This window comes from Mytilus californianus, unplaced genomic scaffold, assembly GCF_021869535.1.
Source record: "Mytilus californianus isolate M0D057914Y unplaced genomic scaffold, xbMytCali1.0.p SCAF_4, whole genome shotgun sequence".
NCBI lineage: Eukaryota > Metazoa > Mollusca > Bivalvia > Mytilida > Mytilidae > Mytilus > Mytilus californianus.
The window spans coordinates 101,145,046-101,159,383 of NW_026262690.1; the positions used below are offsets into that span (position 1 = coordinate 101,145,046).

At 34.1% G+C, this 14,338-nt stretch overlaps 1 long non-coding RNA gene across 2 annotated transcripts in view; it reads right to left on the bottom strand.

Annotated features, from left to right (window-relative positions):
• Positions 1–14,338, bottom strand: part of LOC127699036 (uncharacterized) — a 316,114-nt gene that overhangs the window by 139,441 nt on the left and 162,335 nt on the right. The gene's annotated exons all lie outside the window — the stretch shown is intronic.

The following is a 14,338-nucleotide window of genomic DNA, read 5'->3' on the forward strand; positions in this document are numbered from 1 at the left end:
AAAGTAGTACAACACACTGTAAAAATATAATTGAGAAAGCGCAGGTGGGATTTTTTTAATTTTCATTTATTGTCTAAAAGAAATGCACTACGAAATAACTGTGTACTCGGACCACATTTACCGTTCTAGAGTTATGCCCCTTTACAAATATGTTTCCGTTCTCTAACTCGAGTTTGCCTCAACCAAATGTTATGAAACTTATGCACAGTGCTAATTACCACAATACACAGATCAAGTTTGAATTTTGTTGGCGTCACTTTTACTGTTCTAGAGGTATGCCCCTTTACAAATTTCAAAATGGCTGAAATATTTGTTTCTGTTATCTATCTTTAGTTTGCCTCAACCAAATGTTATGAAACTTATGCACAATGCTAATTACCACAAAATACAGATAAAGATTGAATTTTGGTGGCGTCACTTCTACTGTTCTATAGTTATGCCCCTTTATAAATGGAAAAAATGCTGAATTTTTCGTTTCTGTTCTCTAATTTAAGTTTATGTCAACTAAATGTTATGAAACTTGTAAACAATGCTTATTACCACAAAACTCAGATCAAGTTCAAATTTGGGTAATGTCACTTTTACAGTTCTTGAGTTATGGCCCTTTATAACGTTATATGCAAGCGGGGGCATCATCTGTGTCCCTTTGGACACATTCCCCATTTATTTCTTTCAAAAAATCTTCCTCTCTTAAAACCACTTGACCAATTTCAGCAAAATTTTTATACGACCGCTAAAATTGGCGGCCGTATAATGGTATGGCGATGTCGTCATCGGCGTCGGCGTCGACGTCGTCTTCCGAAGAAATTTGGTTTCCAGACAATAACTTGAGTATAAGTTTATGGATCTCTATTAAAATGTACCACAATGTTCTATACCTATAAAGGAAAGTTTTGATTTGATTTTGTGGGTTATGGCCCAAATAGATTAGGAATTAGGGATCAAAAAGGGCAAAAAACTAGGATTTTCTAGTTTCCGGACAATAACTTGAGTATTAGTCTATGGATCTCTATGTTGTACCACAAGGTTTTATACCAAAAAAGGAAGGTTTGGATTGAATTTGGGGGTTATGGCCCTAAAGGTTTGAAATTCGGGTCCAAAAAACAAAATACTTTTCTAATACTTTGTATAAATTGCTTATTTCTTGAACAATTTCAATGGGGTTTAATTCACAGTCTTGAATTCTTGGGGTTCTTTAAAATGCATAATCTAACTGTGTGTTTAAATTTTGAATTTTGGGCCCCTTCAGTTGGAACTTTGCAATAGAGTGCATACTTTCCTAAGGCATCGGCCTCAGCCGGAAGATAGACAGGTTATATACTTTGGTTGTGTGTTCTACCCCTAAAAAATGTAGTACTAATGTTTGAATACTAATTTTAGGAAGATCCTTTTAAAATGTTGAGTTACTACTCTTTTATTTCACCTGGCATAAAAGGTCAAGTGAGCTTTTCTAATCACTTGGCGTCCGTCGTCCGTCGTCGATAACTTTTACAAAAATCTTCTCCTCTGAAACTAGTAGGCCATTTAATCAAACTTGTCCACAATCATCATTAGGGTATCTAGTTTAAAAAAAAAACGTGTCCGATGACCCCGCTTGCCAACCGACATGACTAAAAATAGAACATAGGGGTAAAATACAAGTTTGGTCTATTATCTTGAAAACTGCTATAAATAGAGAAAATCTGAAAAAAAGACAAAAATGTTCAAAATGATGAGATCTACCCATTGTGTATTTACTTCAAAACTGTCAGCCGACATCTTATAGGAGTTATTGTCCTTAAAAGACGAATTTTACTGATTTTTTTTCATTTTTGGCTAATATCTGAAAAACTATAATAGATAGAGAAACTGTATATACCACAACTGATCAGCAAGACAAGAACTTCAAATAAGTCAACATGGTGAAATTCTTATCTTATTCTAGTTTATGCCCTTTAATGACAATTTTTCTTCTTCAATTTTTAGAGTTTTTGCTTATATCTGAAAAACTAGAATAGATAGATAGAAACTAAAATTAGCAAAAATGATCAGTATGGATCTCTATGAAATTTTACCATAAGGTTCAATACCACAAAAGGAAGCTTGGGATTGATTTTGGGGGTTATGGAATTAGGGGCCAAAAATAAGCATTTTTGTAACTTCCAGACAATAACTTGTGTGTTAGTGTATGGATCTCTCTGACATTGTACCACAAGGTTCCATATCACAAAGGGAATGCTGGGATTGATTTTGGGGGTAATTGCCTCAAAATTTTAGGAATAAGGGGCCAAAAAAGGGGCCAAAAACAAGCTTTTTCCAAGTTTCATGACAATAACTTGTGTGTAAGTGTATGGATCTTTCTGAAATTGTACTACAAGGTTCCATATCACAAAGGGAAAGCTGGAATTGAGTTTGGGGGTAATTGCCCTAAACGTTTAGGAATAAGGGGCACAACTAGAGGCTATAAAGAGCCTGTGTCGCTCACCTTGGTCTATGTGCATATTAAACAAAGGACACAGATGGATTCATGACAAAATTGTGTTTTGGTGGTGGTGATGTGTTTGTAGATCTTACTTTACTGAACATTCTTGCTCCTTACTATTATCTCTATCTATAATGAACTTGGCCCAGTAGTTACAGTGGAAAATATTTTGTAAAAATTTACAAAAATTTACAAAATTTATGAAAATTGTAAAAAATTGACTATCAAGGGCAATAACTCCTTAAGGGGTCAATTGACAATTTTGGTCATGTTGACCTATTTGTAGATCTAACTTTGCTGTACATTATTGCTGTTTACAGTTTATCTCTATCTATAATAATATTCAAGATAATAACCAAAAGTTGCAAAATGTTCTTAAAATTACCAATTCAGGGACAGCAACCATACAACGTGTTGCCTGATTGGTCTGAAAATTTCAGGGCAGATAGATCTTGACCTAATGAACAATTTTATCCCATCAGATTTGCTCTAAATGCTTTGGTTTCAGAGATATAAGCCAAAAACTGCATTTTACCCTATGTACTCTTTTTTAGCCATGTCGGCCATCTTGGTTCGCGGGCGGGGTCATCGGACACATTTTTTAAACTAGATACCCTAATGATGATTGTGGACAAGTTTGGTTAAATTTGTCTAAGTAGTTTCAGAGGAGAAGATTTTTGTAAAAGATTACAAAAATTTACAAAAAATGGTTAAAAATTGACTATAAAGGGCAATAACTCCTTAAGGGGTCAACTGACCATTTTGGTCAAGTTGACTTATTTGTAGATCTTACTTTGCTGAACATTATTGCTATTTACAGTTTATCTCTATCTATAATAATATTCAAGATAATAACCAAAAACGGCAAAATTTCCTTAAAATTACCAATTCAGGGGCAGCAACCCAACAACGGGTTGCCTGATTGGTCTGAAAATTTTAGGGCAGATAGATCTTGACCTAATGAACAATTTTATCCCATCAGATTTGCTCTAAATGCTTTGGTTTCAGAGATATGAGCCAAAAACTGCATTTTACCCTATGTACTCTTTTTAGCTCACCTGACCTGAAAGGTCAAGTGAGCTTTTCTCATCACTTTGCGTCCGTCGTCCGTCGTCCGTCGTCCGTCGTCCGTCGTCCGTAAACTTTTACAAAAATCTTCTCCTCTGAAACTACTGGGCCAAATTTGACCAAACTTGGCCACAATCATCATTGGGGTATCTAGTTTAAAAAATGTGTCCGGTGACCCGGCCAACCAACCAAGATGGCCGCCATGGCTAAAAATAGAACATAGGGGTAAAATGTAGATTTTGGCATATATCTCTGAAACCAAAGCATTTAGAGCAAATCTGACATGGGGTAAAATTGTTTATCAGGTCAAGATCTATCTGCCTTGAAATTTTCAGATGAATCGGACAACCCGTTGTTGGGTTGCTGCCCCTGAATTGGTAATTTTAAGGAAATTTTGCCGTTTTTGGTTATTATCTTGAATATTATTATAGATAGAGATAAACTGTAAACAGCAATAATGTTCAGCAAAGTAAGATCTACAAATAAGTCAACATGACCAAAATGGTCAGTTGACCCCTTAAGGAGTTATTGCCCTTTATAGTCAATTTTTAACCATTTTTCGTAAATTTTTGTAATCTTTTACAAAAATCTTCTCCTCTGAAACTACTAAGACAAATTTAACCAAACTTGTCCACAATCATCATTAGGGTATCTAGTTTAAAAAATGTGTCCGATGACCCCGCTCGCGAACCAAGATGGCCGACATGGCTAAAAAATAGTACATAGGGTAAAATGCAGTTTTTGGCTCATATCTCTGAAACCAAAGCATTTAGAGCAAATCTGATGAGGATAAAATTGTTCATTAGGTCAAGATCTATCTGCCCTGAAATTTTCAGACCAATCAGGGAACCCGTTGTTGGGTTGCTGCCCCTGAATTGGTAATTTTAAGGAAATTTTGCCGTTTTTGGTTATTATCTTGAATATTATTATAGATAGAGATAAACTGTAAACAGCAATAATGTTCAGCAAAGTAAGATCTACAAATAAGTCAACATGACCAAAATGGTCAGTTGACCCCTTAAGGAGTTATTGCCCTTTATAGTCAATTTTTTACAATTTTCATAAATTTTGTAAATTTTTGTAAATTTTTACAAGTATTTTCCACTGTAATTACCGGGCCAAGTTCATTATAGATAGAGATAGTAGTAAGGAGCAAGAATGTTCAGTAAAGTAAGATCTACAAACACATCACCATCACCAAAACACAATTTTGTCATGAATCCATCTGTGTCCTTTGTTTAATATGCACATAGACCAAGGTGAGCGACACAGGCTCTTTAGAGCCTCTAGTTTAGCCATGTCGGCTATCTTGGTTCGCGGGCGGGGTCATCGGACACATTTTTTAATCTAGATACCCTAATGATGATTGTGGACAAGTTTGGTTAAATTTGTCTAAGTAGTTTCAGAGGAGAAGATTTTTGTAAAAGATTACAAAAATTTACGAAAAATGGTTAAAAATTGACTATAAAGGGCAATAACTCCTTAAGGGGTCAACTGACCATTTTGGTCAAGTTGACTTATTTGTAGATCTTACTTTGCTGAACATTATTGCTGTTCACAGTTTATCTCTATCTATAATAATATTCAAGATAATAACCAAAAACGGCAAAATTTCCTTAAAATTACCAATTCAGGGGGAGCAACCCAACAACGGGTTGTCCGATTCATCTGATAGATCTTGACCTGATAAACAATTTTACCCCATGTCAGATTTGCTCTAAATGCTTTGGTTTCAGAGATATAAGCCAAAATCTACATTTTACCCCTATGTTCTATTTTTAGCCATGGTGGCCATCTTGGTTGGTTGGCCGGGTCACCGGACACATTTTTTAAACTAGATACCCCAATGATGATTGTGGCCAAGTTTGGTCAAATTTGGCCCAGTAGTTTCAGAGGAGAAGATTTTTGTAAAAGTTAACGACGACGGACGACGACGACGGACGACGGACGCCAAGTGATGAGAAAAGCTCACTTGGCCCTTTGGGCCAGGTGAGCTAAAAAGGGGCAAAAAATAAGCATTTTTCTAGTTTCCAGACAATAACTTGTGTTCAAGTGTATGGATCTCTCTGAAATTGTACTGCAAGGTACCATACCACAAAGGGAAGGCTGAAATTGATTTTGGGAGTAATTGCCTCAAAATTTTAGGAAATAGGGGCCAAAAAGGGGCAAAAAACAAGCATTTTTCTAGTTTCGGGACAATAAATTGTGTGTAAGTGTATGGATCTTGATGAAATTGTACGACAAGGTTCCATATCACAAAGGGAAAGCTGGGTTTGAGTTTGGGGGTAATTGCCCTAAACGTTTAGGAATATGGGGCCAAAAAGGGGCCAAAAAACAAGCATTTTTATAGTTTCCAGACAATAACTTGTGTTCAAGTGTATGGATCTCTCTGAAATTGTACTGCAAGGTACCATACCACAAAGGGAAGGCTGGGATTGAGTTTGGGGGTGATGAATCATAAGGGGGTTCAAAAAATTGGGGGGGATTTTTTTTTTCCTTTTTTTCCTTTTTTTTTCTTTAGAAATTTCCATTTTAAGTTGGTTATTTTTTATTTATATATAAAATCAAATAATAATGATATGGTTTGATTTCATCAAAAATTGAAATAATGGGGTTCTTTGATATGCTGAATCTAACCGTGTATTTAGATTCTTAATTTTTGGTCCCGTTTTCAAATTGGTCTATATTAAGGTCCAAAGGGTCCAAAATTAAACTTAGTTTGATTTTAACAAAAAATGAATTCTTGGGGTTCTTTGATATGCTGAATCTAACCGTGTATGTATTTAGATTTTGGATATTGGACCATAATAGGTAAATTAAAATCTTTTAAGTTCTTAGACCACATTCATTTTGTGTCAGAAACCTATGCTGTGTCAAATATTTAATCACAATCCAAATTCAGAGCTGTATCAATCTTGATTGTTGTGTCCATACTTGCCCCAACTGTTCAGGGTTCGACCTCTGCGGTCGTATCAAGCTGTGCCCAGTGGAGCATTTTATTGTATCTTAGCCAAAAAACGTAAACAGAGGGAATATCTGAAAATCAGTAAAGAGTTATTAGAAGAAAGGGTACTTCATTTTTTATACAAACTTATAAAATATATTCTAAATGTTTTGACCAGAAAACAAAAAGTGTTACACAAAAACTTGAAATCCATGGAGACTAACTTGAAAGAGTTGTGCATAATTAGATTACGAAACATGGTCATGGACAGAATTTTACTGTGAAATATTGTCCTGGGGCAGAAGGGGGTGACAACATTTCATGGACAAGGACACAATTTCATAATGAAATATTGTCATGGACAGTATTTCAGTATGAAAAAGTGTCTGCGGACAATATTTTACATGAAATTTTGTCTGACGGACAATATTTCATGAGGGACAATATTTTTTATTATACTTCTTGTCAAAATGCCAGATTTTGATTGGTTAATACGAGGGAGACAATTTACTCTATCCCATGGCAAATACTCTATTATCCTTCACGGAGACGCTTGCTCAAGTGTGCGCTTTAATAAATACGGATGATTGTTATGTATAAGACGACATAGTTTATTACTTTGCATTTGAAATTTCAAGACAGAACATTCAGTATAATAAATTAAATAACACATGTCTGAGAGGGTGATAGAGCAGATTGTTACCCCTCGAAAAGACATTGTAACGGGGTAACAATCTGCTCTATCATCCTCTCAGCTATGTGTTATTTATATAATGTTACATGTGCATTACGCAATTATCCGACAAGCTAATCGATTCTTTCGAGTTGATTTTGAGACAAACAGTAAGAAATATTATTGTTGTGCTTTGATATAGTGTGTGCATATTCATTATTTATGCACAATGCACACGAGAATAACAGCTTGTGCCGTTATCGTCCATGTGTTTTAAATGTGCAGTCCATTATTTCAGTCCGGTATGCGGTTTAAATAGAACAAAAGAATTCGAACTCTTGTGTTTAGAAGGTAGAAAAGTGAAATGAACTTTGTGTATGGTTGTCAAGATGACACAAAAGTTACTTTCCGTAAAAACATTATGAATATTTGCATTCACGTTAATAAATTTTCATATTGTACAACTGTAAACAATGCAACTTGCAAACAATCGTTTTTAAAACGACCATAAGTCAAGTTGTTACGTCAATTAGGGGGTCTCCTTATAAACTGCTACTTTTTTTTGCCCGACATAGAAAAAATCTGGGAAAAATTACAAATATTGAGAAATGAATTATCAATCGGTTAAGACCATTCCCAAAGTGGCACACCTAAATTTGACATTTGTACACAATTTCAAAGTTGGGTGTTATATGGCGGGGTTTTCCTCATTGATTGACGCATCGAACACACCCCGTCCTTTATATGTAACATCACATGACTTTTTAGTGATTAAAACTATTATTTAAAAACAATATTTGCATGTTTGACATGTTTTTTTTTCTTAAACAATAACAATTACTCCGACAGTAATAATTTCTGTATTATTTAAAAAGTTTTGTTACACATTTTGTTACACCTTAGTTATGCGGTAACCCGGATTGGTTGACCATTGTCAAGTTGGGTTTTTGGAGTAGCATAGATTTATATCGTTGTATTCCTCTTGTTTGTGTCAAACATTTGTACTATCGGAATTATTTTTTATACATCTTATATTGATCTTGTAATTTCTTGTAATTTAGTTTGCGTCTTATTTCTTTGGTGTCATGTTTTGGCTATGTTTGTGTTCGATCATACAGTATTGACAAGTCGCCAATGGCGTTATCTTGTTATTTCTTGTGACTCTTTGCGTCTTATTTGTTGATTGCAGTTGGGTTTTTTTTTTGTCATATGTTTCGATCGTACAATGTTTTAAAATTTGACAGTTGCCCGCCGACATGGTGTGATTTTTTTTTCTTTTGATGTGTTTGCATCTTAAATTGGGATTGCAGTTGTTTCATCGATTTCTTTTGTGTTATATTTTCGATACATTTTTATTCGATCTTATAGCATCTTGCAATTGTCCGTCGACATAATGTGATATTTTTTCTTTGATCGCTAATATTATTCATGAGATTTGATTTAATATCATTTAATTGTTTTTTCTTTTCTTAATAGTTTACCCATAGTCGAAAATTTGTTAGACATTAAGAGTCGTGTATACGAGATTTTGATTTAGTTAACTGTTTTACATTAGACTAAATTTTATTATATTTCTTCGCATAAGGACTCGATTGTATTATAGTACTTTACTTAAATAATTGTCCTACTGTTAGTTGTATGTTAGTTCTTCACAACTCAGAAACAGATTCAAGAATATTAAAGTTCTTTGCATAAGGACTCACTAATATTAGTTTTTACCGCGGTAGCTCGCTATAATTTTAGTTTTTCTCATACATGCTCACTATTCCAACTACTAGTAGTACACGAGTGTCTTCATATTTCATGTACTACACATACGTATATATTACTCTAGTGTGTTTTCATTCTTGTTCAAACTTTTGGGGTCCTATTTACAGCTAACAATGTCGCTACTAGTGCCCCATAATTAGTATTGTTTTTGAAAAGATTATTTTAAGAATAATTTAAAAATTAAGTCTTGAAATTGCATTTGTGTTTAATGAAGTAGTCAACAAAAATCTTTTACATATTAACCCAAAGTATGATGAACTTCAAATCTAAACACAAATGCATACTGTGCGTGAAATGTTACATTAGTCAACCAATTATTGGCGGTGTTACCATAACTCATGCAAACCCTCAGATTATCTTCAATTTGGTCTAACAGTATGTTTAACATACGGTCGGATGATTGTATCTGCAATGTATGCAATATAAAAATGGCGAAATTATTTCAGGAAAGCCACCATGTAAGAGACAAAAAAAAAACAGACATCCGTCAGTAATGTGTAAACATCGGACAACATAATCTTGAAATACTTTATATGTCAAAGTTTTTGGAAGTTATGGAGGAACATATTATTGAGTCGCCAACTAATCCCACCAAAGTTTTTCTTTGCGAATCGCGTTGTAAACGATCGCGGGACACGATACATTTCTTGTCAATAACATGTAGTATGCCGAATTGGTCTGAGAAAATCGCCCGCCAACGCGATCTTCGTCAAATTCCCGACTTAGACGTTATACTAATTATTTGCTTGCAATCAAGAGGAAGAACATTTTTAATTATCAAAAGAAAGCATTATCTGTGAAACATGCACCAATACTCTATCAAAGCAAGCCAGGAAACAATCCCTCAACAAGGAAGCAACCATTTAATTTCAAAGGGGGGGGGGGGGGGGGGGGGGGGTATGGTTTTCTTGTTTGAGCTCGAACATTTTTTTCCCGCCTTTATCAATCAAATATTTTTTTTTCAAAATTAATTTAACACTATAAGGTATGGGGAAATCAGAATTCATATTTTTTTGGTTATAAATATTGCCTGACAATAATATTTTTTCCATCGAATTGGGGATCAGACGATATTTTTTTTGGAATAAATCTTACCCCTCCCCCCTTTTTCACCTTTTGAAGTTAAATGGTCGTTCCCTTATGTAAATAACCAGCACAAAGACTTTCATTATCTTTTTTCTACATTCCAAGACGACCTTCGCACTGTTCAAACCAACCTTGAAAACGTTGTCCTTACACATACTTACCTCCATGTTATTGTCTCAAATCTGATTATTTAAAGACAAATATTTCAGTCTCTGCACCCAACCCTTCAATCAACCAAGCCGTCGCTAACACGTTGCTTAAAAGAACAGCGGCTTGGATTAAAATTGTACTTGTAGACAGTCTTTGATAATCTGTTACAGTTTTATACAAGAGTAAGTACTTTGTTGTTAATAATAAAAACGGAACTATTATCATGTTTTGGAAAATATCGACAATTTGCTTAATATTGACAAATCAAAAATTCAAGTCACATGGTAATTGTTGGGGATGCTAAAATCTTCAACATATTTTGTAAGTTTAAAAATGAATATACTGAAGACCTTGTTTGTGTGTTAACATTTTCGGTTGACTGGCATATTTATAGAATGTACAGCCTGTTTTATTTAAAATTTATTTTGATCATGAAGCTGGTCTTAAAAAGATAACGAAAATTAAGCATATAGAAGAAAAACAACTGTGCATCTGAATTACCATCAGTATTACAAATATATGAAGGATACATTAACATCCCTTCTGTTATGGATAAATTTGACAAATTCTGTATGGGAAAAAAAAGACAGTTCCTATTGTGGGATAATTTTATTCATATAGATTATTTCTCCTACATATCTTTATATATTGCTTTCTATAGTTCAAATTGGAATCTCAGATTAGCATCACTTTAAAACCTCTCCCCTCTGTTCCATGCCTTTGGTCGGCATATGTACTTCAGAATAATTCCAAGACATCTGATTGTCAGAACTTCCACACAACATTTAAACGTGCTTCCAAAGCGGGGACTTTTCTGTCAGCATAACAGGTAGGGCATGTCAGTTGCCTGCACTAGACGAGGCTCATTAGTCTCTTATACACTGTGATGTTAATGAATCTATTCGGGAACCATCTCCATAACTTCTTGATAAAACTACTGTCTATCATCATTTTCGACACTGCAAAAAAAAAATCAAACAAGCAATTAAAGCGGGGGTTCCAACCACATGTTCCCCATACAAACGGATCTGAACACAGGACTCTTCCCCGGATCTGCCGCTGGATTTATACATCAGATGCATCACAAAATATATACATGTTATGATATATACTAGTATATGAAATAATGAAAAATTTAAAAAGAAAATGTTGAATTATCATTAATGTCTACGAAACCACTTAATTGACCATGTTTTCAAATCATATCAAATGTTTCCATTGGTCTTTACTTGTTGGAAAAATGTACTGAATCCATTGCTAAATTATCAATGTTCGGTTATTGTCTTATCTTTAAAGCTGTCTGTTTAACTAATGAATTGAAAAAGAGGGGATGGATATACGTATTTAACATTTGGCAATATTTTCAACATATCTAACGAATATGTGAGAAAAGTTAGGTTTAGAATACGAAATATCTCTCTTATTCTGTAAACAGGTATTGTAGGATTGTTAAGGTGTTTCGGTGTTTTTAAAGCACCCCCCTTTTTAGCTCACCTGGCCCAAAGGGCCAAGTGAGCTTTTCTCATCACTTGGCGTCCGTCGTCCGTCGTCCTGCGTCCGTCGTCCGTAAACTTTTACAAAAATCTTCTCCTCTGAAACTACTGGGCCAAATTTAACCAAACTTGGCCGATATCATCATTAGGGTATCTAGTTTAAAAAATTCGTAAGGGTTCCGCGGAACCCAGTGTCTCGCCTACTTTTGCTGTTAATCGCAGGCTCAACAAAAATGAGGAAAACAATTAATAAAAATATTCCTTTCTATACCATCTTTTGATTGTAAGTAGCTTCTGTCCAAGTTTGGTACAAATCCAGGATAGTTTATGAATCTAATAAATGTTTTAAAAACTTAAACTGCAGACTGTATGTAATGTTAACTGGAAGAAAAACTAAGTCCATTTATAAGTAAAATACGGAAAAAATTGAACAAAATTTTAACAAAATTTCCTTCTAGATACTAGCTTTTAATCATAAACAAGCATCTGTCCAAGTTTGGTACAAATCCAGGATAATTTAAGAAAGTTGCTAAAATTTTAAAAACTTTAACCACAGAGTGAATGTAATGTTAACTGGCAGAAAAACTAAGTCCATTTATAAGTAAAATACGGAAAAAATGGAATTTTTTTTTTACAAAATTTACTTCTGGATACTATCTTTTAATCATAAACAAGCTTCTTTCCAAGTTTGGTAGAAATCCAGAATAGTTTAAGAAAGTTATTAAAATTTCAAAAACTTTAACCACAGAGTGAATGTAATGTTTCTTGGCAGAAACACTAAGTCCATTTATTAGTAAAATACAGAAAAAATGGAATTTTTTTTTTACAAAATTTACTTTTGATCATTATCTTATGATCATAAACAAGCTTCTGTCCAAGTTTGGTAGAAATCCAGGATAGTTTAAGAAAGTTATTAAAATTTCAAAAACTTTAACCACAGAGTGAATATTTGTGGACGCCGCCGACGACTACGACGACGACGACGACGCCGACGGAATGTAGGATCGCTATGTCTCGCTTTTTCGACAAAAGTCGAAGGCTCGACAAAAATGTGTCCGGTGACCCGGCCAACTAACCAAGATGGCCGCCATGGCTAAAAATAGAACATAGGGATAAAATGTAGATTTTGTCTTATATCTCTGAAACCAAAGCATTGAGAGCAAATCTGACAGGGTAAAAATGTTTATTAGCTCAAGATCTATCTGCCCTGAAATTTTCAGATGAATCGGACAACCCGTTGTTAGGTTGCTGCCCCTGAATTAGTAATTTTAAGGAAATTTGGCCTTATTTGGTTATTATCTTGAATATTATTATAGATAGAGATAAACTGTAAACAGCAATAATGTTCAGCAAAGTAAGTTCTACGAATAAGTCAACATGACCAAAGTGGTCAGTTGACCCCTTAAGGAGTTATTGCTCTTTTATAGTCAATTTTTAACAATTTTTCGTAAATTTTTGTTACCTTTTACAAAAATCTTCTCTGAAACTACTAAGATGAATTTAACTAAAGTTGTAAACAATCATCATTAGGGTATGTAGTTTTAAAATTGTGTTTGATGACCCCGCCCTCAAACCAAGATGGCCGACACGGCTAATAATAGTACATAGGGTAAAATGCAGTTTTTGGCTCATATATCTAAACCCAAAGCATTTCTAGCAAATCTTTCAAAAACAAAATTGTTCATTAGGTCAAGATCTATCTGCCCTTAAATTTTCAGACCATTCAGGCAACCCGTTGTTGGGTTGCTGCCCCTGAATTGGTAATTTTTAGAAATTTTTTCAGCTTTTGGTTATTATCTTGAATATTATTATAGATAGAGATAAACTGTAAAGAGCAATAATGTACAGCAAAGTAAGACCTACAAATAAGTCACATGACCAAAATGGTCAATTGACCCCTCAAGGAGTTATTGCCCTTTATAATAAATTTTTAACAATTTTCATAAATTTTGTAAATTTTTACAAAATAATTTCCACTGAAACTATAGGGCCTAGTTCATTATAGATAGAGATAATTGTAAGCATCAAGAATGTTCAGTAAAGTAAGATCTACAAACACATCACCATCACCAAAACACAATTTTGTCATGAATCCACCTGTGTCCTTTGTTTAATATGCACATAGACCAAGGTGAGCGACACAGGCTCTTTAGAGCCTCTAGTTTGTAATATACACCACAAAAACATTTAGTTAGGATAAAGAACCAATAACCAGTAGTCCTATAATGTAAGACTTCGGAGGTTCATATCATTTACATTCAACGTTTTTATCGGATTTTTTTTACTATCGTTCAACAGTGATAGTAAAAAAAAACGATAAAAACGTTGAATGTACTAGTAAATGATATGAACCTGAGATCTTATATTATAGTACTTTATATAAGACTTCCGAGGTTCATATCATTTACATTCAACGTTTTTATCGGATTTTTTTTTACTATCAACCGTGCAACATTGAAAGTAAAAAAAATTCCGACAAAAAACGTTGAATGTAAATGATATGAACCTCCGAAGTCTAATATTATAGGACTACAATAACCCGGTAAATAGAATAATTGAAATTGAGTTAATTGTGTGTGAGAGGCGCTTTCTAGCAACTTTATGAGTGTGTATTATATAATGTTACAGTGTAACAAACCTATCAAACACATCCGTAAAAAATAACATTATCTCCCCTGGAAATGCTTAACAAC